This window comes from Typopeltis vanoorti, chromosome 19 (assembly GCF_054136105.1).
Source record: "Typopeltis vanoorti isolate ZY-2024b chromosome 19, IOZ_Tvanoo_1.0, whole genome shotgun sequence".
NCBI lineage: Eukaryota > Metazoa > Arthropoda > Arachnida > Uropygi > Thelyphonidae > Typopeltis > Typopeltis vanoorti.
The window spans coordinates 93,721,472-93,745,600 of NC_143567.1; the positions used below are offsets into that span (position 1 = coordinate 93,721,472).

Genomic DNA, 24,129 nt, shown 5'->3' on the forward strand with positions numbered 1-24,129 from the left:
ATATTCATAAGAATTATACAAAATAGATTAAAAAACACCTACAAAGAAATGATAGGCATAGAACAAGCTGGTTTCCGAGGAAACTATTCAACAATAGACCAAATTTTCACACTGCACCAACTATCAGAGCTCAGCTGGGAAGACCATAAAGAACTATATTGTTGTTTTGTGGACTTTCAACAAGCTTTCGATAACATCAACAGAGAAATCCTTCTTAAAATTCTACTAGAAAAAGCAATAGAGAAATATATAATACAGTTTCTGATAAAATATTACTCTAAGACAAATGAAATAATTAAAAAGGACACACTCACAACAGAACCCATAGAGATCCAAAAAGGAGTAATGCAAGGATGCCCATTATCCCCAGCCTATTCAAAATATATCTAGAAGAAGTTGTAAAGAAAGCAATAGACAATGAGCCTGGAATCAATGTCAATGGTTTAAACATAAATAATATCAAATATGCAGATGATCTCGTCCTTCTTGCAAGAACCCCAAATGAATTACAAAAGCTGATCAACAAGCTAAACGAAACCTGTAAAACATATGACATGACAATAAATATACAAAAGACAAAAGTGATGAAAATAGGGAGGAACAAAACTACTATTTCAGCCACCCTAAACAGAGAACAAATAGAACAAGTAGACAACTTCATATACCTTGGATCAAAACTAACAGAAACAACAGATGAACTCAAAACAATCAAGCACAGAATAGCGATAGGATGGACCACCATGGGAAAATTACAGAAAATCTGGAAAACAAACAAGATATCTAAACAAGCCAAAATCAAATTATATGAAGCAATAATTATACCAACAGTCATCTATGGAGCAGAAGCGTGGACAGTTAAAAAAAGAGAGGAGAAAAAACTGCTGGCATTTGAAATGAAATGCTTAAGAAAAATAAATAGAACAAGTTGGATAGAAAAGAAAACAAACATCACAGTCAGACAAGAACTATTGTATAAAAAGACAATAATAGAAAAAATTAGAAAACAACAACTGAGATGGTTTGGACACACTGTACGCATGGATGCAGACAGACTTCCTAACGTCCTAATCAATACTTTTCCAACTGAAAAAAGAAGACCTGGAAGACCAAGAATTACCTGGCTGAAATTAATAAAGAACATCTCAGGATGCAGAACATATAAGGAACTTTTTTGAAGAGCAAGGAATAGAGAAGACTGGAAGATCCTGCCCAAGAGACGACACAACCCATCTTAGACGGAAGAGAAGAAGAAGACGATATGACTGGGTTCCTCAGGATAGGCATTGGCAAGTAGCACAGGAGTATGGAGTGGATGGCCAACTATTAGCTGCCATCAAGTCCCTGTATGAATTTTGTGTTTTGTGCCAGGGTAAACAGCACAAAGTCTGAACCTTTCACAGTCTCTGCGAAGGGCGAGTTCTGTCATCCCTCCTTTTCATAATATTTATGGACTGGATTGATAGGCACAGCCGAAGCAGTGAGTGTGTCAGAAGTGGAAGATGTAGCATTGGATGTCTGCTTTTTGCAGATGATCTAGTTCTGCTTAGCTCTTCCACAGATGACCTGCAGCGGACCCTGGATAGGTTTATAGCTGTTTGTGCAAAAGCCAGGATAAAGATCAGTGTGACAAAAATGGAAACATTTGTGGTTTCAAAGTAACCATCCCAGTACATTCTACATGTGAGTGGCGTCCCACTGAGGCAGGTGGAGAAGTTTAAATACCTCGGGTCCATATTCACGAGTGATGGAAAGTGGAACATATAGCTAGATAATCAAATCGGCTCAGCAAACGCAATATTGTGGGAGCTTGGCCCTTCGGTAGTATTGAAGCAGGAGTTAAGCCAGAAGGCAAAGCTGGCTGTCTTCAATACAGTATATGTCCCCATCCTCACCTATGGTCACGAGAGCTGGGTAATGACTGAAAGAATGCGGACACGAATCCAAGCGGCAGAAATGAGGTTCCTTCGAGGGGGTTGAGGGGCTGACAAGACTTGACAGTCAGAAGCTCTGCAATTCAGGAAACCCTAAATACTCAACCACTGCTTCTCCATGTTGAGAGATCACAGTTACGATGGTACGAGTACCCCTGGTCAGAATGCCACAAGAAAGGCTCCCCCAGTAGGCCCTCTTTGCCAAGTCAGAGGGTGGGAGGCCACATGGAAGGCCAAGAACTTGCTGGATATATTATAATAAATTTAGTTTAATCCTTTATCCAAGTGTGTGCAAACAAAGTTTGCACCTGAAAGTATCTTCAGGACTGGGGTAAAGTGGTACAACACCGGGCAACTCCTTGCAAAGGTGGAGCAAGCTACCAACACTCCTATCTCAGTATCTCCCATAATGCAAAACACATCTCCTTGCGGATATGTATAATGTTATGCATTAAGGGAAGGGCCACTACCCAGACTAGTTTCGACCTTTATTAAGGTCTCTTCAGTGGGAGCCAGGCCCAAGTGGAGATACCAAGGCAGAAGCATTAGCAGAAGCATTTTAATTTATTTTATTGTAATTATTTTTGGATATTTATTAATGCAGACAGAGCTATTCTCCTGTAGTGCAGGAGAATAGCATTCATTTGCACCGATGTTCATTTTTGTGATTGTTTTCTTATAATTGTATCGAAAATGGCTATGAAACATAGCCAAAAAATTCTACAAATAAAAAGATTAAATCAATGTAAGTGATTCTTTTATTAATTAGTTATACTGAATATATACTTTACGTAAAAGTATATGCATTTGGGAACTAGTATACAAAAGTAAGGAAGTAGGACGGAATATGAACTTGGAGAATACATAATGTACAACAACTTCACAGAAAAATCAGATATATATATATATATATACAGGGTGTTCGGGATAAATTTGACATATTTATAATTAATTATATTTTTCCGTAAGTTACATGTATTAACACACACTTCTCTTCATTTAAAAGTTTGGACCCTTCTTCATTCATATACAAGATGTCAGAAAGGATGGATAGCTGGAACCCACCTGAATCATGGAAGAGAATAACTTGTATCATGATGATTCGTGCCCGCCATCAAAATAAGGATATTACGACTGCTGCCCAATGCTCCCTGAATACAGTAAAAACAATCAGGCATGAACTAGAGACTTGCAATGGTGACTACGAGGATGTAGCAAGAAGAAAGATCCCTAGCAGACGATCTGATTGCGTTCGTACAGCAGAATTCCTCGCAAATCTGCAGGAACAGGTGTTGAAGAACCCTGGCATTGGAATTCGGGCTTTGTTCGTGGAGTTGCTAACTGTAGTCAAGCCCTGGATAACAAGGGTAGCCAATGGTAGACCGTATGTATGGCAGCAGGATTCGGCCCCTTGCCACACCTCTGGGAAAAGTCAAAAATGGTTGTCTGAAAATTTCTACGACTTCACCAGTCCAAATGTTTGGCCTCCAAACTCCCCAGACCTTAACCCCATGGATTATTTTGTATGGGGCGCAGTTGAAAAAGACACCAATCGCACTTCCAGTAATACAAAAGCCCAGTTAATGGATAAAATTAAAACAGTTTTTGCGGCCCTTCCCAGGGAGACTGTAGCATCAGCTTGTTCGAGGTTCCGAAGCAGAATTGAAGCTGTGATCGATGCTAATGGTGGTTATTTTGAGTAAATCTTGTTGATAGTATTGTAATTAACTCTGCCTGTAATGTTTTTTTGTCAATTCATTAAATTTAATAGATACAAAGAAGATTTTCTTTTTCCTTACGAAACTGTCAAATTTATCCCGAACACCCTGTATATATATATATCATGCTGGAAAATGTGAATAACTACATCTCTGGGTAAGAGTACAAGTCCCCAATCCATAGATAAGAATTAGCAAGATGCACTGGTTAAACACCTTTATCTTTAGACATAAGAGTAGAGATATTAGTAAGGTTTTTACTAAATGCACTGCATACCTTGGATTCTGACACCACTTGTAATCTCTTGGCCCAAGTAGATGTAGTTATTCGCATTTTCCAGCATGACATCGACTCTAGTGGTGGTGGGTAGATGGCGATGGTGTAGCTGTGGTATATAGTCACTGATAAATTAAGTGGTGGAGACAGTTGTAAAGTGCCCTCTCTTGATGAGTCTTTGGACTCCCTGGAGGTTACACATAATAATAAATAAATATCTGATTTATCTGTGAAGTTGTTGTACATTATGTCTTCTCCAAGTTCATCTTCAGTCCCACTTCCTTACTTTTGTAGACTAGTTCCCAAATACATATATTTTTACATAAAGTGCATATTCAGTATAACTAACTAATAACGGAATCACTTACGTTAATTTAAATCTATTTATTTGTAGAATATTTTGGCTATGTTTCACAGCCATTTTCAATACAATTATAAGAAAACAATCAAAAAAGAACATCAGTGCAAATGAATGCTATTCTCCTGCACTACTGGCTACAGGAGAATAGCTCTGTGCATTAATAAATATCCAAAAATAATTACAATAAAATAAATTAATATTTTTACATATAAACAATTAATTACAATTTATGGAACACATAAATGGTGAGTATTAGTCAATATAATTTCCCAAATTTAAGAAAGTTTAAGGCAAATCATTCTGGTTAAGGCTTGGACTGTGAATGTGTGCTCACAAATTTCTTTGTACAGTTTTTCTAAAAGAAAATAACCTATATATAACACCTTGGTTTTGTTCCACTAAATCCTATTTTGTAGATAATGTGTGGTTTGCTAAACCAGATTATTGGGTTTTTAGGTAAAATATATTCTTGATGTTCTTCAAGGTGAACGTATGCAGAACAAGCAGTCGATCCATAATAACACAAGCAGCAAGAGCAGGGATTATAGAATTCCCTGGTCTTGTGGATTACAGAATAGTGTATATAATATCACATGCTTTCAATTGAATTGATGTTCTCTTTTTGGTGATTGTTATCCTATAATTGTATTGAAAATGGCTATGAAACATAGCCCAAATTTCTACAAATAAAAAGATTTAAATTATCGTAAGTGATTCTGTTATTAATTAGTTATAATTAATCCTTCACTTATATCTCAATTTTTAGATCAAAACAAAAAATATATGTACAATTAAATACTTTTAATTGTACACATTAGGATACTGAATAAACTTTAATTTTCTTGAAGTTTTCTTTGCACAAACTCAACTTGTTGTAGCTTCAATTATCCTTTGAAACAGACACACATCCCAAAAATGCATCATATTTAAGTACCATTCGACTTACGTGGGTTTTCAATTTGCATGGAAACCTTCAGAAAAAATTAACCACATGCATTGAACACTCTGTGTTTGAAAGAGCAAACCCAAAAAATAAGTTTACTGAATGAGATTAGATAAGGAATAGGGGAAATCAATTCTTAGGACATATGCTAAAAAAGCTGACTAATGTGTGATCATCACAGGACGATAGCAAAGAAAAGATGGGATTTTAAAAGATAGCGTCCACTTTATGGTCCCAGCCTAATATATTCAGATATATAACTCATGATATTACAGCAAAATATTAACATTTTAAATGAAAACTATGAAACAAAGGTTGAATGTTTCCATAAATTCTCATTTATATAGACCAGATTTGGCAATTTTAAAATTTCATATATTTCTTCCAGAATGAAATAATATATAAAATGTAATAACATATAGTATCACTAATTACTTACCTAATTATTATATATTTGATAAATAGTACTTGGTAAATATTTATTTGTTGATAAAAATACACACTGAGAAACACTCATACAAATATCAAAGGGTTCAAATGTAAAGTCACAGTTTTAACAGTCTTTCACAAAAAATATTTTTGTCTTAGAGTCGAGTAATCATCAAAACAGAGAACAGTTTCTTTCCCATAATGAATTTTTTACTACCCTCATTCATAATGAAGATCACTGTTTAATACCTTCACCATGAGATACATGTGTTAGATTTATTAGAAAAATTTTATTCTTCATGAGCCCCTACTATTTAACTTATTTGTTAATGATATTTCAAGTGGATTGATTGAGTATCTTCAAATGTTTGCCAATGATGCAAAATGCAATACAGAAAGATTTGAATAGACTTTTAGCTTGGACAAATGAGTAGGGGTTTTAATATTAATAAATGCAAGGTTTTACACTTTGGGATGCAGATATATAAGGCTATGTACTCTATTGGTGGAGCTGTACTTCAGGAAGTGGTTCAGATTTTGGATCTTGGGGTGATTGTAGACAGTACATTGAAGTTCCAAGGGCACATCACAAGTGTTGCATATCATCCTGCTGCTATCATATATATATATAAGGCATTGGTCAGACTACATATGGTACTGTGCTCAGATTTGGTCACCTTAGTTTTCACTGTGATGTGGGACCACTACAGATGATCCAAAGACGAATAACCAAAGTGATATCAGGACTCTGGAGGGTTGGTTATGAAGAGTATTTGAGAGAATGTGGATTACAGAGGTTAGCAGATAGGAGGAAAAGAGAAGATATGATAGAGACCCTCAAGACAGTTAAGGGATTTTATCTGATTAATACAGAATTACTTTAAAAAAGAGTAGATATTAAGATGGGAAGAATGAGAAGCCATCCTTGGAAGTTGTATAAAGATGTGGTAAAGAAGTGTAGGAGTAGATTTTTTATGTGGAGAGCTGTTAGTAAGTGGAATGCATTGCCTTAGTGCATTATGAATGAGGGTAGGATAAATAACTTCCAAGTTCATTACAGACATGTTGCTGGTTGAGTAGGCCTCCCATGATGAGCCTGTTCACTTCATGGAGATCACCAAAATAATCATAATAAAGTCCCACACAGTGATAACAGATGAAGTCACCATAATGCCATAAGGTTGAGCAATTACGTGGTTTGACACATGAGGTAGCTAGGCAGGTGCAAATTTCATGAGGAAAAAAGGTATAGGATTACATAATAAGAAGGAAGCCATGAGAAATTGAAGAGAAGGGAAATCAGCAGGTATCTTGGAGTGGTTCATGATCAGTTGTTGCTGACGGCAAAGGTTTTTTCATTAATACTCAAGAAGCTATATAAGCTGGTCCAAAGCAGGCTTCTTACAAACTTATGTCTTATATGGAATTTGAACTCAGAAATTTAGGCTATTCTAATGGAAAGCCAAATGTTGCATCATGCTACAAAAGACAGAAAATCCATTATTCGTTTTTGTATGTCCTATACAGGTCGAGTCCTCTAATTAGGATTTTAGGGCAATTTTAATACAGTCAGCTCTATTCCTCTACTACATCCCTCTAAGGGTAAATATTTTATGTCTGTAGATGTGTTCATGAGGCCTGATTTACAGGATCAGGAGAAAAAAATCCCTGTTACTTCCATATGATTGGTTAGCTCATCTTCAGATGAAAAGCCCTGATAAGGGTTTTAGTGTCTGAGATGGGATTTGAACTGGGTCTTTCTAACCAAAGGGCTGCATCTGTACTGACTGAGCTACAGAGCCTCCACAGCCAGAGTAAGGAAATTATATAAACTCAGATTAGACCACTCTGTAAAAAAAGAGATTTTCTGACCTCAATAGCCAAGTGGTTAACATATCAGCTCTCCAACCAACAGGCCATGGATCGGATAACAATATAGTCATAGATGTTATATATGTAATTAGGTGGTGGATGAATTTTATCATCCAGTGTAAAATCACCACCGTTTATTGAAAGTCTGAAATGGCTTGAAAAAGTTTTTTTTTTCTTTTATGCAAAAAGAAAAAAAACTCACACTTCCAACTCACACAAAAAGTTGGAAGTTTTTTTTCCCACTTGGTTAGACTTTAATAAATTTTGTTTAATCCTCTATCCAAGTGTAAGCAAACAAAGTTTGCACCTGAAGTATCTTCAGGACTGAGTCAACTCATGGTAAAGGTGGACCAAGCTCTCATAACGCCTTGTCTCGGTATCTCCAATCATGCAAAGCACATCTCCTTGCAGACATGTATAATGCTATGCATTAAGGAAAGGGCCAGTACCCAAACCGGTTTCGACCTTTATTGAGTTCAAGAACAGGTCAAACTCCAAAAACTAAGTGTTGTTCCCCTCAGTAACAGGCTCATCCTGCTACTGAGAACTCTCAGAACCAGTTGGCTTTACAGCATGGCAGGCTCACCCCCAACCACCGAGCAGAGCCGATCATTTGCTCATATTTCATCCAAGGGGGTAACAGCAACAGCCGTGCCTCAGTTAACTTCACAGGCTACAGCATTACCATTCATTAGCCCCCCACACACAAACCCAGGACCTGGGTGACAGCAACAGCTAAGACTCAGTTAAAACTTCATGGGCTACAGTATTGCCATTTACGGCAAAAGCTTCCAACCAGTTTCGACCTTTTTTGAGGTCTCATCAGTGGAAGCCAGACCCAGAAGTGGTGATACTAAGGCAGAAGCAATGGAGAAATCATATTTACCTATACAAGTTGCCAAAAGGTGTCTCACCTTATTATTAAATTACTCTGGATTTAGAGAAAGATGTTGGAAGTTTTCCCCCCCCCACTTGGTTAGACATTAATAAATTTAGTTTAATCTTTTATCCAAGTCTAAGCAAACAAAGGTTGCGCCTGAAGTACCTTCAGGACTGAGGCAACTCATGGTAAAGGTGGACCAAGCTCTCATCACTCCTTGTCTCAGTATCTCCCATAATGCAACGCACATCTCCTTGCAGAGATGTATAATGCTATCCATTAAGGGAAAGGCCACTAAGTGGGGGGGGGGGGACTTCCAACATCTTTCTCTAAATCCAGAGTAATTTAATAACAAGTGGTGCGACCTTTTGGCAACTCGTATAGGTAAATATGACTTCTCCATTGCGCCTTAGTATCACCACTTCTGGGTCTGACTCCCACTGGCAAGACCTCAATAAAGGTCGAAACCAGTTGGAAGCTTGGGTGATGAATGATAATGCTGTAGCCCACGAAGTTTTAACTGAGGCTCAGCTATTGCTGTCACCCAGGTCCTGGGTGAGTGGGGGTTATGAATGGCAATGCTGTAGCCCATGAAGTTAACTGAGGCACAGCTGTTGCTGTTACCCCTCAGATGAGATATGAGCAAATGAGTGGCTCTGCTCGGTGGTGGGGTGAGCCTGCCATGGTGCAGAGCCAACCGATTCTGAGAGTTCTTCTCAGTGGCAGAGTGAGCCTGTTACTGAGGGGAACAATGCTGAGTTTTTGGAGTTTGACCTGTACTTGAACATTCAATAAAGGTCATAACCGGATAGTGGCCCTTCCCTTAATGCATACCGTTATACATGTCAGCAAGGAGATGTGCTTTGCATTATGTGAGATACTGAGACAAGGAGTGATGAGAGCTTGGTCAACCTTTACCATGAGTTGCCTCAGTCCTGAAGATACTTCATGTGCAAACTTTGTTTGCTTACACTTGGATAAAGGATTAAACTAAATTTATTAAAAACATACAAAAAGTTGTAAATTTATTATTTTTATGACTATTTAGTCTATTTTTGTTTAGGAGTACCCCTTTTTTTTTTATAATGTCATTGGCTTTTTACTCAAATTCTAGGGCATTACTGATGTTTTATATGGAGAGATATATGAAGGATATGTAGGAGGAAAAAAATAGTAAGAAAAATATATATATATGAAGAATAAAAACTGGACATACCTTTGTGGGATGTTGCTGGCTATTTTCTTTTTCAGTGGCATCCTGGCATATGGCGATATACATTAATTGCATAAGGAAGGAAGGAAGGAAGAATGAAGGGAAGGGGGGGAGGTCAGAAAAGTGGGGTTTGAGAAATGTGGAAGAATTATTGATGAGGTAAGCGGTATGAGAACTTTTTTGAAAAACTCAGATTTTTTTATATTTTTTAAATTATTAAAGGTGGGCAGAGAATACTTTAGGATAGGGTGAATATAGAAATATTGAGAAGGATATTATGGGATAAGATCAGGGGTGGGAGAATGCGGTGCAAGCCGTTTCGACAGTGCGTCATCTTTGGAGCTCGTTGGGGAAGTGGAGGCTATGTCATGCTGGCTTGGTGTATCTGTGTTGTATTCAAACTCCGGCCAAATAGGATACACCAAGTCGGCATGACATAGCCTCCACTTCATCCACGAGCTCCGAAGATGAAGCACTGCCAAATAATGGCTCACATCCCGTTCTCCCATCCCTGATCTTATCCCATAATATCCTTCTCCTTCCCCAAATTTCCATGTTCACCCCCATCCCAAAGTATTCTCTGCCTATCTTTAATAATTTAAAAAATATAAAAAAAAACTGGGTTTTTCAGAAAAGTTCAAAAAGTTTGCATTCCTCTTGCCCCACCAATAATTCTCCCACATCTCTCAAACCTCCCCCTTCCGTTCAGTCATACTTCCTTCCTTCTACAATGAATGTATATCACCACACACCAAGATGCCACTGAAAAAGAAGACAGCAGCAACATACCACAAAAGGTATGTCCAGTTTTTATTCTTTCTATTTTTTCCTCCTACATATTCTTCATATATCTCTCCATATAAAAATCAGTAATGCCCTAGAATTCGATTAAAAAGCCAATGACATTATAAAAAAAAAAAGGGGGTACTCCTAAACAAAAACAGGCTAAATAGCCATAAAAATAATACTTATTTGGAGGAGTAACATGGGAATTTTCCCAGAAATAATACCTGTTGTAAACTTATATTACAATTAGTGGCTAAGGATCACTAATTTTTTTTTTTTTTTTTTTTTTTTTTACATAATCTGGAAATCCTGCTTTAGAGACCAAACATGAAACTTTTCAAGCTACTTCAAGTTTCCAATAAGTGGGATGTTAATTTCATACCAGGCAATGAAATTGAGCTCCACCTAAAGACAATTGCAAACATCCACACCCATGGAAAGATTCAAACACTAACAGCCTGTTGAAGAGTACGTTAATTACTCAGAGCCAAACAGGCCAGCAATGCTTGGTACCTAGAATAGCATTTCTGGATTATTTAACCCTTAGCCGACACAAGGATTTGTTACTCATGTTTTATAACCTAAACTGCCTTTTGTGGATAAGATTCACATAAAAAAGACCAGGCCGAATATGAGTGGGTGTGTAGATCCAGTCACTATATCTGGGATTAAGAAAATAGCAGGTCTAAAGGTGAGTGAAAAAGGTGGATTGAGCAAGGCAGATAGGAAAATAAAAAAGTTTTGAATTATGGCCAAAGCAACTAAGGTTAAGAAGCCAGTCTGTTAACTGGATTGATTTATTCTTCTGCACAGTTTACATGTTTTGTAGGCTGTAAAACCTTGGTTTCCAGGAAGAAAAACTGCCACTTCTATATCAGATAGATATAAGGAAATATTCTACAGGATAATAGATGGTGAGAAAACAAAAAATCATGCCTAGAGGTTGAATGAGGATATTTTGAGCAAAACAGAGAAAAATAATTTTTGTTGAAAGCAGTGGGTGAGTGCAATAGCATTTCTGGATTTTTTTTTAACTCTTAGCGATCCATGGTGCTGATACTTATGTTCTACATACATAAAAGGTCATTGCACTGCCATGAATGAATGAATTCAGTGCAGGGTGTGATATATACTATAGTGTGTACAAAGTAAGGGAACAGCTCCTACAAATGAGTAGTAACTCAATGGAGGCCTGGAATAATACCGTACTGATACTAACTATATCTTCCTAGACTACGTTTTTTTTTTCTTTTTATGATAATTCAATACCAGTTAGGATGGACAACCTAACTAGTATTGGATTAATACCATGGATGGGCAAATAAACTTGATGCCTGAACTGCTGTCGAGTTGTATTCCTTGAGAAACAATTAAGATGGGAGACCGTTCCAGAGGACAGCTGTAGAAATCATAAACGAGAAGGAGAAATTTAAATTCCATGGATTTGAACTGTTAAGAAGTGATGTCAGAAGGTGGAGGAATTATTGATGCTCGTTCAGATGAACACTGTCTATGAAGATATATACAACATGCAAACAGCAGAAACCGAATGCTTGCATAAGAATGGGTAAAGTGAATTCGTGAGAGATGGGTCACTAATCAACCTAATGGTGCTCTTCTGTACTGAATCAAGTATTTTTAGGAAGCTCATAGGGACACCAAAGATTTGAATATAGTATTCAATGATTGAGTGGATTTATGATTCCTATATGAATCAGTCACTTAAGAAAATTCCTTAAACATCTTAATAAAAATATCTTAAGTAAGGCATGGAAGCAGACAGCCAATCCATATTATGATGCTCAAAGAAAATGAATGTAGTGAGACTTTTTCTCTTTACTTTTATATTCAGCATCACATAGTGGTTCTTTCTTTTATTTTTTTCTTCTTCTTTTCTTAAGGATTTCAAAACTTCTAGTCTAACAAACCCTGCCACACGAACATGGACTATTATGCAACCTGAAATATATAAATAAAACTGATATTAAAAAAAAAAGTTTCACTGATAACAGTATACTTTGTTTTGTTCCTCTTAATATGACAAAACTTGCAGCGCTCAAATGATGCAAGTTTCAAGGCACTTCCATTAACATTATCACAGTGACCTGCTTCCCAGGATAACTTGGAACCTGCAAACACATTTATGTACCATAAAATTTCACTCCCTTTTACTCTTGATAATATTCACATCTCCATTCCAAATGAAAACATTTCGCTTCTCATTTGTACTACTGACAGCATTACAAATCCACACCCCTTTAGATAATGTCTTCACATTTGGGATGCCATTCAAAAACCTCCATAAAAATGCTTGATGCTATTCGGGAGGCAATCCAATTAACAGATGATACAAAAATCGATCAAGTGCTCAACAAGTTTCTGCATTGTCTTTTCTATGGCTATTTCATCGAAGTACTCCAAACTGACCATCATCACTCCTCCATTTTCACCTTAACATGTAAATACAAGCAACTACCAGTTAACATCCAGACAGGCATTTTTTTTGTTTTTTTTTTTTCTCCCAACTTGAACTCTTTAATTTCATTCTTTCAACTTGTTTTTATTAGACCAGTCTTTCCCAAACTGTTTTTATTAGACCAGTCTTTCCCAAACTGTTTTTGATAGACACTGACCTCACCTGTTCAAAGATATCCTCTTTCTCACTAATCACACCCTAACACATTGCACTGCATCATTATAGGTTATGCAACTTGTAGAACTGATATATATGTTACTAAAATATTTGTCCAAACACTGTAAACCTTTCCTACAGAGACATAGCATATGTGAAATTGCATCATCATACATGCTAAGAAGGCAAAAGGTTTGGATTCCAGGTAGTACTCAAGGGCTTATTACCATATACTTATTTTAGCTGTATTTAATACTAAGCCATAATTCTGACTCTTTTTGAATAGCATTTCGGCCATATTTTATAACTCTGCTTTTGATTTCGCTATGAACATCAAATTATCAGCAAATCTAATATTGTTAATTCTATTGCCATTTATTTTTATTCTAATTTCAGTTTCTTCGTATTCTTTCTTTTTCATTTCACTGTATATATTGAAAAGTATAGGGGGATATTACATTACACATCCTTGTCTCACTCCTTTTTTGATGTTAGTGTTTCATTATTAATTTTGTTTATAATTTGTGTTTTCCAATTCCAATATAATTCTATTATTATTATTCTGAGGTCTTTTGTATCAATTTGAATGTCTTAATATTTCTATTAAGTTTTCATGACATGCTGTCAAATGTTTTTTGAAAGTCTATAAAGCATAGATATATGTTATTATTTATTTCAATTGATATTTCAATAACAGTTTAATTCATGAACTACATTATTTGTATTATTATTCATGACACCTCCAAGGAGTCCGAAGACTCATCGCAGGAGGACACCTATTGTACAACTCTCCATCTACACCTCTACTACCAATCATCTGCTGACCACCACCACAGCTAGTATTTTTTTTTGTCTGTAAATTGCGTATGTTCTGAAGGGCCGATTTGTCTGTATGCAAGATGAAAAACCCGAATTTCCGGGAGAAAAAACCCCTGCTACTTCTGTATGAGATCGGCTAGCTCATCTTCGATTGAAAAAGTCCATATAAAGATTCCTCCTATCATGATGAGACTCGAGCTTAGGCCTTTTCCAACTGAAGGGCGCAACGTACCGTCATTCTTCTAATTGCGCTACGGAGGTATCCTACCCTAAAGGTATCCTGGCCATCTCGCTTACAGTGCCATATTTCCCTCACTGGCCAATTTTTGAAATATTTTTATTATTATTATTATTATTATTATCATCACAATCTCTTCCTCATGATCTGGTTAAGGTACCCACCAAATCTGAGGCTATTTCATCTACTGGTTCTCTCTATACTGCTCTGAATGGGGGTACTTTAATTTGAAACGCCCTGTATATAAATCGTATCATGAAAGGGAAAAAAATTATGCAAATTTAAGATCTTTTCCTTCTGCTTGATTTTCAGCAATAGTTAATAGCAAATTATTTCAGGACCTGTATCCACCTTTGGACACAAGGGGGGAAAAAACTTAGAGCCAGACTACACAAATTCTGTTATTGCCTACAATGTGATGATATCAAATTGCATACATGATTAATCTCTATAACAAAATGCCATTAGCTGAACTTTGTACTGTTTAGATTTTCTTCCCCTATTTGATACAAATTTGATGTTTAAATTTATTAATAAGTCTTGATGCTGAAAAAAAAAAAAATGCGTTTCTACAGTTCAATGCAGCATATGTTCATTGGCTTAGATTAAAAACTCCAGCATAAACAACATCTCAGAACAATCAAAAAAAGATCACTCAAAAGTAGACTTCATATGAATGAAATGCAATAAACTTTCTTCTGCTGCACTGGCAGTCTGGCCCTTTCTAAGACTGTTTGGCATAATTTTTGTCCTTCTCTGTTCCCACCTCTCTTTCATTTTGATGGTACCATGGTAACCTCCTCTAAGGAAAAGGCAGACCTCTTGACATCAATTTTCTCCTCCAACTCTTGCTTTGGACAACCAAGGCAAATCACCTCCCACACTGCCCACTACTTACCTTCTCTGCACTTTTGTCAGAAAGACATCAGGAAAACCCTGATTTATCTCTATATTAATAAGGCTCCTGGTCCAAATGATATTCCTCCAACTGTACTCAAACTTGTGCCCAAAATTAACATAAGCTATCATCTTCCACTAGCATCTTCCAACAGTATGGAAGAAGGCTTGCATCTAGCCTGTACCCGAAAAGGGTGACAAATGTCAACCATCTAACATCCCATTACTCTCACATCAGTACTTTCAAAAGTGATGAATAGGTTATAAACAACAAGCTTCTTCACTGCCTGGAGACTTATTAATTAATCAGCAATTACCAATGTGGATTCCACCATACTCATTCTATAGTTAACCTCCTTGCTAATCGCACTCACCTTTGGACACAGGCCATGGAAAGATTTGGAAAAACTCATGTTATCACCCTCAATATTTCAAAGGCATTTGAAAGCATCTAGCACTGCAGTCTCCTGAAGAAGTTACCATCTTATAGTCTCTCTCCTACACTCTGTGATTGAATTGCCAGTTTCTTCACTGGTTATTCATTGTGTGAATGTGTGTGTCATAGCAGATGACTTCTTCTCAGACCTCTATCAATGCAGGAGAATCCCAAGGTTCTACACTCTCACTCACCTCTTCCCCCTTTACATCAATGACATTCTCTCTCTCCATTGCCAAAACACTTTTATGCACAGATGGATTGTCCTGATGAAAGATGATTTTTTCCTTCTGCAAACCGGGTCTTTTCTGACGAAATTTTTTTTGTCTGGTCTTTAAGAGATCGGAATAATATTCCCCAGTTATTGTTTTACCCTTTTCAAGATAATTAATAAACAAAATGCCTTTAGCATCCCAAAATGCAGATGCCATGACTTTGTCTTGGCGCTGAACAACCACCTTCTGTCCACTGTTTTAACAACTATTTGGATTCTGGTGAGTAGTGGTGAATCCAAGTCTCATTCATAGTAATAAATTGACACACAAAATCAGTTTTATTATTCTTGTTAAAACATTCCAAATGCTGTTCAGAGATTTTCATGGGAGTGCGGCACCCATCTTGTGCAAAGCTTTTTCATTTGCAATTCTTCATGCAAAACATATCCTATACGTACTTTTGAAATGCTAGTCTCAACAATTTCATGCACTTTGACTCGCCGGTTATCCAATACCATATCGTGCACTTTATCAATGATTTCTGTTGACATGGATCATCTTTAAAGCTGGTACAGTCATGTTTAAACTCGGCAGCTCATTTCTTAATTGTCAAACATGAAGGAGAAGAGTGCCAATAAACTTTTATGAACTTCGAATGAATTTCTTTTGGCATTAAACCTTCTTTTACAAAGAATTGTATCTATTTCAAGGGATACACACAACACTTTGGCTTTCAACAGCTGTATAAAAAAACAACTTGATAAAATGACTTGCAATTTCACATAGATGCTTATGACAGATGTACTAACTAAGAAAAAACAAATCTTGCCGATAGTTTTGCCATTTATGGTCAAGGCTGAGAACTTTTCAGACCACCCACATAAATCTGCTCACTGATTGGCTCACACTCTATACACCTAAATTCTGATAAGACAAAATTACACAATAATTACATAATATCCATCCATCATAATGCAAGCATCACCCAAACAAATATGCAGCATGACATAAATCTGTTCATTGAATGGCTCACCAAAAACTCCATACATCTAAACTCTGACAAGACAAAATTAATGATATTCAGAAATCCACTGATTGAACCAGTTTCGATAATATTTATATATAACCATCTAACATCCACTTTCCAACATAAAAAAACACACACACACAACAGTAAAACCACTACCGCTCAGGTTGAAACAATGTCGTGACATTCCAAATTATCATGTGTGCGTGTGCACGTATCCCTGCATGTGAATGAATTTGTCGTCCTATGGCAATAGTGACTATCAGACCTAACAAACATTAGCCTATGTCCATCACAGCAATCAAACCTGTAAACAAATAACTCGTGTTATCCTCAGATAGTTTATTAAAAAGCTTCAAGGATGGAAGCTGAGACGTTACATCTCAACCGAGATCAACACAAAGAAAAAAAAAATCCAATTATTACATTTAAGTGTTGTAGTTACAGTGCTTAAATACAAAGAATTGTAAATATATATAATTTATTGTTATTGTATAAATACTATAAAAATTATTCTCATTCATCTGGAAAATTTGTATGAATTTCATTTGTTAAAAAAACAAGCTTTTGTAAACGCATAATATAATAATAAATAATCATAAATTTAATAATTTTTTTTTTTTTTTTTTTTTTTAATCTGATGTGAAAAGAGGCCTGTGTAGCTCAGTGGAAGTGGCACTTGCATCCTTTGCGCTTGGCCTCATGAGGATAGATAGTTTGATTCTAGTTGCCGACTGATGGAGGAACTTTTTCTAAGTCGTTCTTAAACTGGTTCCCGAGTTAGTCTATCTCTGGCATGGACAAGCAGGTTTTTTCTCCCAGCAACTCTGGTTTTTCATCCCATAAGCTCAAGAAAATCGACTGTAGAACCCACATTATTTCAGACAGTAACCTATCCTGTTAGGTTAGGTACCAAGAGATGGCAGCACTTGTTTGCTCGTCTCTTTATTGGTGCACCTATAATTAGTGATAGACATAGGCCAGCTCTCTCTGATTGGCTACTGGTGGAGATTAAATTGCCCACTAAGAATAATTAACACTAAGAAGTGAAATATTTCAGTACGCAGATGACACCTCACTGCTAGGAATCCACAGAGACATCAACATGGCTCTCTCCAAAGCACAACAAGACCTGAATGAAATTACAACATACTTCTACCAAAATGCAATTGTAATCAACCACACCAAAACACAAATGTTGATAATACACAACCCAAGAATCATGCGCCCTGCACCACTATCGATACATTGTCACACACTGATACATTAACAACAAAAAACCTGCCAATGTCCCGAAATCAAACCTGTAATACATGCAAAATACCTTAGTCTCTACATAGATTGTAGAGACCAAGGTATCTTGGACAAAGATACCTTAAATGGACAAAACACATAGAATACCTACATACTACACATAGAATACATACGGAGCAAAACTCTTCCAAAAGACATTATTCCATCTAACATAAAAAAAACTCCTATATCACTGTATCTGTGAATCTCTACTCAGATACGGTATAACAGTCTATGCAAACATAAACAGCCATCTAACAAAATTAGAAATATTACATAGGAAAATTGTATCAACAGTGATTTGAACACCTTATACGCAACAACCAATATCCGACCAGCACATAGCGACAGAACATCCTGAGCATTAAAAATCTGAAACACTACAGAGACACATATCGTATAACACGACCTACAACATCTCTACGTCCCTACACCAACTCATAAGGTTCTTTTGTGAGATCATATCAGATACCCACGCTACTCAGCAACCTATCAAGAAATTTAAAACGCATAGGTAACTAAAGAACATTAAAGCATGAACTCTGGAAATTATTAACCAACAAAGTTAATATACCATTAACACTAATATACACATTACAAATCACCAGCATCCAATGCCTACATCCCATTCATAAACAGTAGCAACAACATAAATAGTGAAGGTTAATCCCACTCTCTTCATAAAAGCTAACCCAAGCTTCGAAGTACATGGGAGAAAATCGTCTCACTAATCTACACATAAATATTATAATCAATTTAATAAAAAATGAATCATTGTAAATTGAATCACTGTAAATATGAATGTAAAAAAAAAAGTAAAACAAATTGTTAATATCATTATTTATACAATTTAAATAAGATATTTTCCTAACATTCTGTACTAAAAAAAAAATTATACAGATAGATAATTGTGTAATCTATCCTGTGTAACTGAACTATAACTGATTATAAACTATTACTAAAATCGTTATTACTACTAATAACACACGAATTGTTGAACTTTGTGACTTGTGCACTGTACAAAGTATGCGATAAATTGGAATCTGAATTGAACCACAAGTGAATGTCATTGTGGGCAAAAGATAATGGCTATCAGTTTAATGTACAGAAATGTCAAGTTAGGCATTTTGGAATAAGAATACAATCTGTGTACCTCAGTGATGGAATTTCTACACCAGGAAATCAGTCTATTTACATCATCCTGCAGGATATTCACATTGCCTTGATTTACTATTACTATGCCTAATTTTCCTTCATGAGCAAATAACTGAATATTTCCTTTCAAATTGTTTCTCATATCATTTATGTAACTTATGTCTTCATGTTATATTTCCACCATTTAAATATTTTGCATCCTGTCTTCACTTCCACAATTCTAAAACATTACACTTTGCAACATTGAGCCAGTGACCTTACTCTTGTGTCTACTCACCCAGTCTATTAAAGTCCTTTAACAAAGCCAAACTATCTGCACAACTTGGTACAGTAATTTACAACTTTGCAATATTCATATAGCACCATTCGAACCTTTCCCGCATCATTATCACAAGTTAAAACTGCAAAGTATTTAAAATGCCACTTTCGAATTTCTTCTGCCAGAATATTGCTCCCTAATATTAACCAGTCATACAGCAATCTGAAATCCAGAACACTGATGTAAATTTAACTAACAGCTTGTCATGTTGCACTCTATCAAAGACCTTTTGCCAAATCAAAATATACCACTCAGTATTCATCCTCCTTCTCTGATGCATTTGTCACTTAGGTATCACTGCATTCATGTAAATAAAGTACTTACTTTTGCTTAAAGTAAATTGCTAAAACATGATGTTCCTTTAATAAACTCGTACTGTCAAACAAATAAAATGCTGCTCTTGTTAACCCAAATCTGAGATTTGTCCTCATTATTCATCTCTCTAAAACACTTTAACCACAACTCTATGAGGGTGGTCTGAAACATTCTCAGCCTAACAATGAAAAAACGAATTTATAAAATTCTTTTTATTTTTTAACACAATCTCCCTTAGGAAGATGATGCAAAATATGCTATGTATTGGGAGACGCATGTCCAAAAAAAGAAAAATGTTTCATTAACCATTACTGAAGCCACTATTAATAATGACTATGTCCTTTAGGTGGAAAAATTTAGTGTCTGAATCACATCTCAGATATGAAGAACTATTCTGAGAGCTTTTCAACTGAAGTTGAGTTAGGTGGTCTTGTATGAAGACAACAGGATTTTTCCTCCAAGAAACTCTGGTTTTTCATGCTGCCAGGAAAACAATTAACAGACATAAGCCTTTAGGTGCATTGCTGATAATTCCAAACAACCCATCCTGACTCGGTCATTGTTCCATCATATGTGGGAGATGGCTACAGCATCATTAGAATTAATAATGTATAGAAAGAAATTTTGCAATAATTTTCTATCAGCCACAATCAGTCAACATAATGCCCTGTCAGCAAAAGAAAAAGCTGTACAGTATTTTCTTTTTCAATTAAAGATAATTTTTTCCCTTCTATGTTTTACTACCTCTAGATGAAGATTACCCTCTAGATGAAGAACATCATAAATTTCCTCATATGTACCTTCAAGGTGCATATAAGATATGGCAATACTACATGATTACATTTACCTTATTCTTAATGCCCTGTCAACAATTTTCCTCCAAATTAGTCTATTATTTATCAGCACTCCAACTGCTATATTTATTTACTATTGTTAAATTCTTCTTACTGTTAGACATTTTAAGTGTTAATGGTCACAAGGAAACTTAAGATTATTTGTAAAAATAGCACTGGTAACAGCTATAATGAATCACAACTTTGGTTACGGGCAACAGATAGGTATCTCAGTTCCTTTATACTAAATATTTTGTAAATCTCATGTTTGATTCTTGTCATGATGAGAAGAATATTTACATGGGCTTTTTCAACTGAAGGTGAGTTAGCTGATCTCATATGGAGAAGCAGGGATTTTTTTTTTACTCCCATAAACTCAGTTTTTTCATCCCACATACAGGCAAATCAGCAAGGAAAACATATGCAATTTACAAATAAAAAGTACTATTGGCAGTGGACAGTAGATAGTCCACAGTTATTAGTGAAGACTGCAAGTTGTATGCTGAAGGGTACAATACCCTCCCACAACAAGTCCTTAAATTCCTCAGAGTTGTGAAAAAATAGTAACAGTAATATAATACTACTATTTCTGTACATTTTTCTAACTTTTAGATTTATTTATTTTATTCATTTATTTTTGTTGCTGTTGTCAATTATAACCATAACACCTGTATATATCAGTGTTATAACCATAACACTAATATAGGATGGCTGAACAACAATCCAGCTGACTTAATTTTTTTGTGCCTTGCCCACATCACTTGTATAAATTGTCATGCTCTACTATCAAGTTTCTGCCTGGACTGATATTTTACCTTTTTAGTTTCCAAGCATAAACATTATATCAATAGTTTCCTCACACTCTAAAAAAAAAAAAAAAAAAAACAGGTCATTCATTTCTGCTCAACAATGTGATTTTACAACCACCCAGCTACTAACTATATAAATCTAAAATCTGCCTATCCTTGGAATACTGTTCACACATTTGGGATGGCACTACTAAAACCTCCATAAAAATGCTTGATACTGTCCAGAGGTTAATTCTGCCCACAGATGACCTTTCTCTCACACTTATTTCAATCTCTTCACACAATTCAGTTCTATGTCTCTTCTACAATCAATGCTCTGGTGAACTGACAAATTCGTCATTCCTCCCCTTATTGCTGGAACTGCTGAAACAAGAAAAGTTATGGATTTGGGAGGGAGAGAAACCAAGAAGGTGGGAAGTGAAACTGCATTGAGAAAACAACTGGATCTATCCTAAAAATAAGATGGCAAAGGATAACACAGAGATGTATTATCAAACTGTTTTCTTTCTCTCTCATGTCTCATCTGATCATTTCTTCTGGATAATTATCTTTGGCAGATTTGTTGGCAATAACAATTAATAATGCATTCATCTAATACAACAACACAGTCATAGGGACCAACCTTATATATGACAACACACACACGTTAAATAACTGACAAACACACTCTCCAATAAGTGTTTATCATATGGTATATGATACTCTTCTGTATTACTTCATTAAAACGAACATCTAAAATTCCTGGATAAGTCTTCACTCCAGAATCTTGTCAATAATAATAAAGTAAGGATCCCTAAACACATCGATCCTATCAGAATTCCTGAAGAAACTTTTAAACTCTAAGCTTACATATCTTTTTAGCATGTTTACGTTTCAAGAAACTACATGACGAATGCTTAAAAGTTGTCAGGTTCTGAGCCGAAACTATTCCTTATGGTTCAAGTTATTCGTTACGTGTAGCGAAACGTGGATGTGTAAACATAATTCCGGTACGAAAAATAGCGTAAAGATGCAAAATACATTACTAGTTTTTCATGTAATTCAACAGTTTAACAATATGATTTCACTAAACATAGGGGAAAATTCAATGCCATACCGGAAAATGTATATATTTTAGTACAATAATGAAAACAAACGAGCATAAACCACACGGTAAAGCATCAGGCTTATGATTGTGGTGTAATAAATAGGAATCGGAATACATAAAGTTGTCTATATTTTCATATTCCTCTCTGATTAAGTATTCTGGTATGAAAAGGCCTTATTTTGTGTTAACAGCAGTGTATCATCACTCTGGGAAAAAAATAAACAAGCGAATCTTTAAAGCTGGACATGCACTCTTACCTGGTACTAAACACGTTCAGAATGGTCCTTATTCACGATACCAATATTCCAATGGATGTGTTTTGGAATTTTCAAGCGTTCTTACAAGCTCGACAAAAAACAATATTCCTCAATAACGTAAACCACCCTCACAAAACGTAATTCTTTAGCCATACCATTTAATGATAGTGTCATGCCACGTAAGGCCGACAAGTTGCGCATGCGTAACACAATTCTTTAACAAGAATTAAGATCATCTGTTATACATCAAAATCGTTGGGATTTCTTAGTAAAATAAAAAATGAAACTTGCAACGACTTAGAATATAGGTGGGGTTTCTGTTTATCTATGATTATCATACAGATCACCAAATAATAGTCAAACACAAGAAAGTGTCTCCACGTTTTAAACTACAATTTCCATTTCCTTCTGAGGTTGATCTGAACATTTAATGAAACTAGATCTGATATGCGTTTTGGCCACTAATAGAAATAAACTACGCGAAATCACTCAATAGGTAGCTGAACTTAAAATGATAAGCATTTAACGATTATAGTTATAGTTTAAAAAATAAAATAAATAAAAAAATTGACTTGTAATCCTTCTGAAGTTGGCCTGAACATTTAATGAAACCAGAAATTAACTCATTCTACTTTTCACGGGTATATGTGTGTATGTGTGTGTGTGTCTAGACACACACACGCACACACACACACACGGCTTGGAAAGAGGTCAACGCACACGCCCATGGGCAAGGTGCATCGCGCCATGTAACAAGTCAAGTTTTTATTTTAGTTTTGTAGACAGCATAAATTGGAGGAATATGATGCTCCCAAATAAGGGCAACTGTGTCCAAGTGAAATGTCTGCAAGAAAGGAACTGACAGACTTTAAAAGAAGCGTTGAGATATGATGACATGTAGGATTATCTATTCGGCAAATTGTTTACAAATTAAGCCATCTCATGTCAACAAACAGGGCTACCAGACTGAGATGGAGGTGCAGAGAAGCAAGTGTTCCCAAAAGAGGACGAATCACCACACTCAGCAAACATGGTCGTATGGTGCTACAAAGGGTACTATTAAAAAAAAAAAAAAAAAAAAAACATTCGTTGACCGACACGTTGAATGCGGACTTCCTGGCATCGGGTAGAACACTGTTTTGCACAAAAATATTCTGAACCAAGGCCCATAACATGAGTTTCCATGGTAGTATCGCAATATGCAAGCCGCATATTATCGAACCAATATACAGCGTCGTCTTCAATGGTGCAAAGAGCGTGTGTACAGTGGGACTTCGAAGATTGGAAAGTTGCGTTATGAAGCGACGAATCACGATACACTTTCTAGCGAGCAGATGAACGGGCGTAGAGATTCTGGGTGAGCATCTCTTACCAGAGTGTACAACCT

At 35.9% G+C, this 24,129-nt stretch overlaps 1 protein-coding gene across 1 annotated transcript in view; it reads right to left on the reverse strand.

The window, feature by feature from the left end:
• The window catches only part of Sec24CD (COPII coat complex component secretory 24CD), a 400,801-nt gene extending 377,749 nt beyond the window's left edge, over nt 1-23,052 (reverse strand). Inside the window, exon 1 of the mRNA XM_090409481.1 lies at nt 22,743-23,052. The gene's annotated coding sequence lies outside the window, so the exon portion shown is untranslated. The remainder of the gene's footprint in view (nt 1-22,742) is intronic.
• Between the last annotated feature and the right edge of the window lie 1,077 nt (nt 23,053-24,129).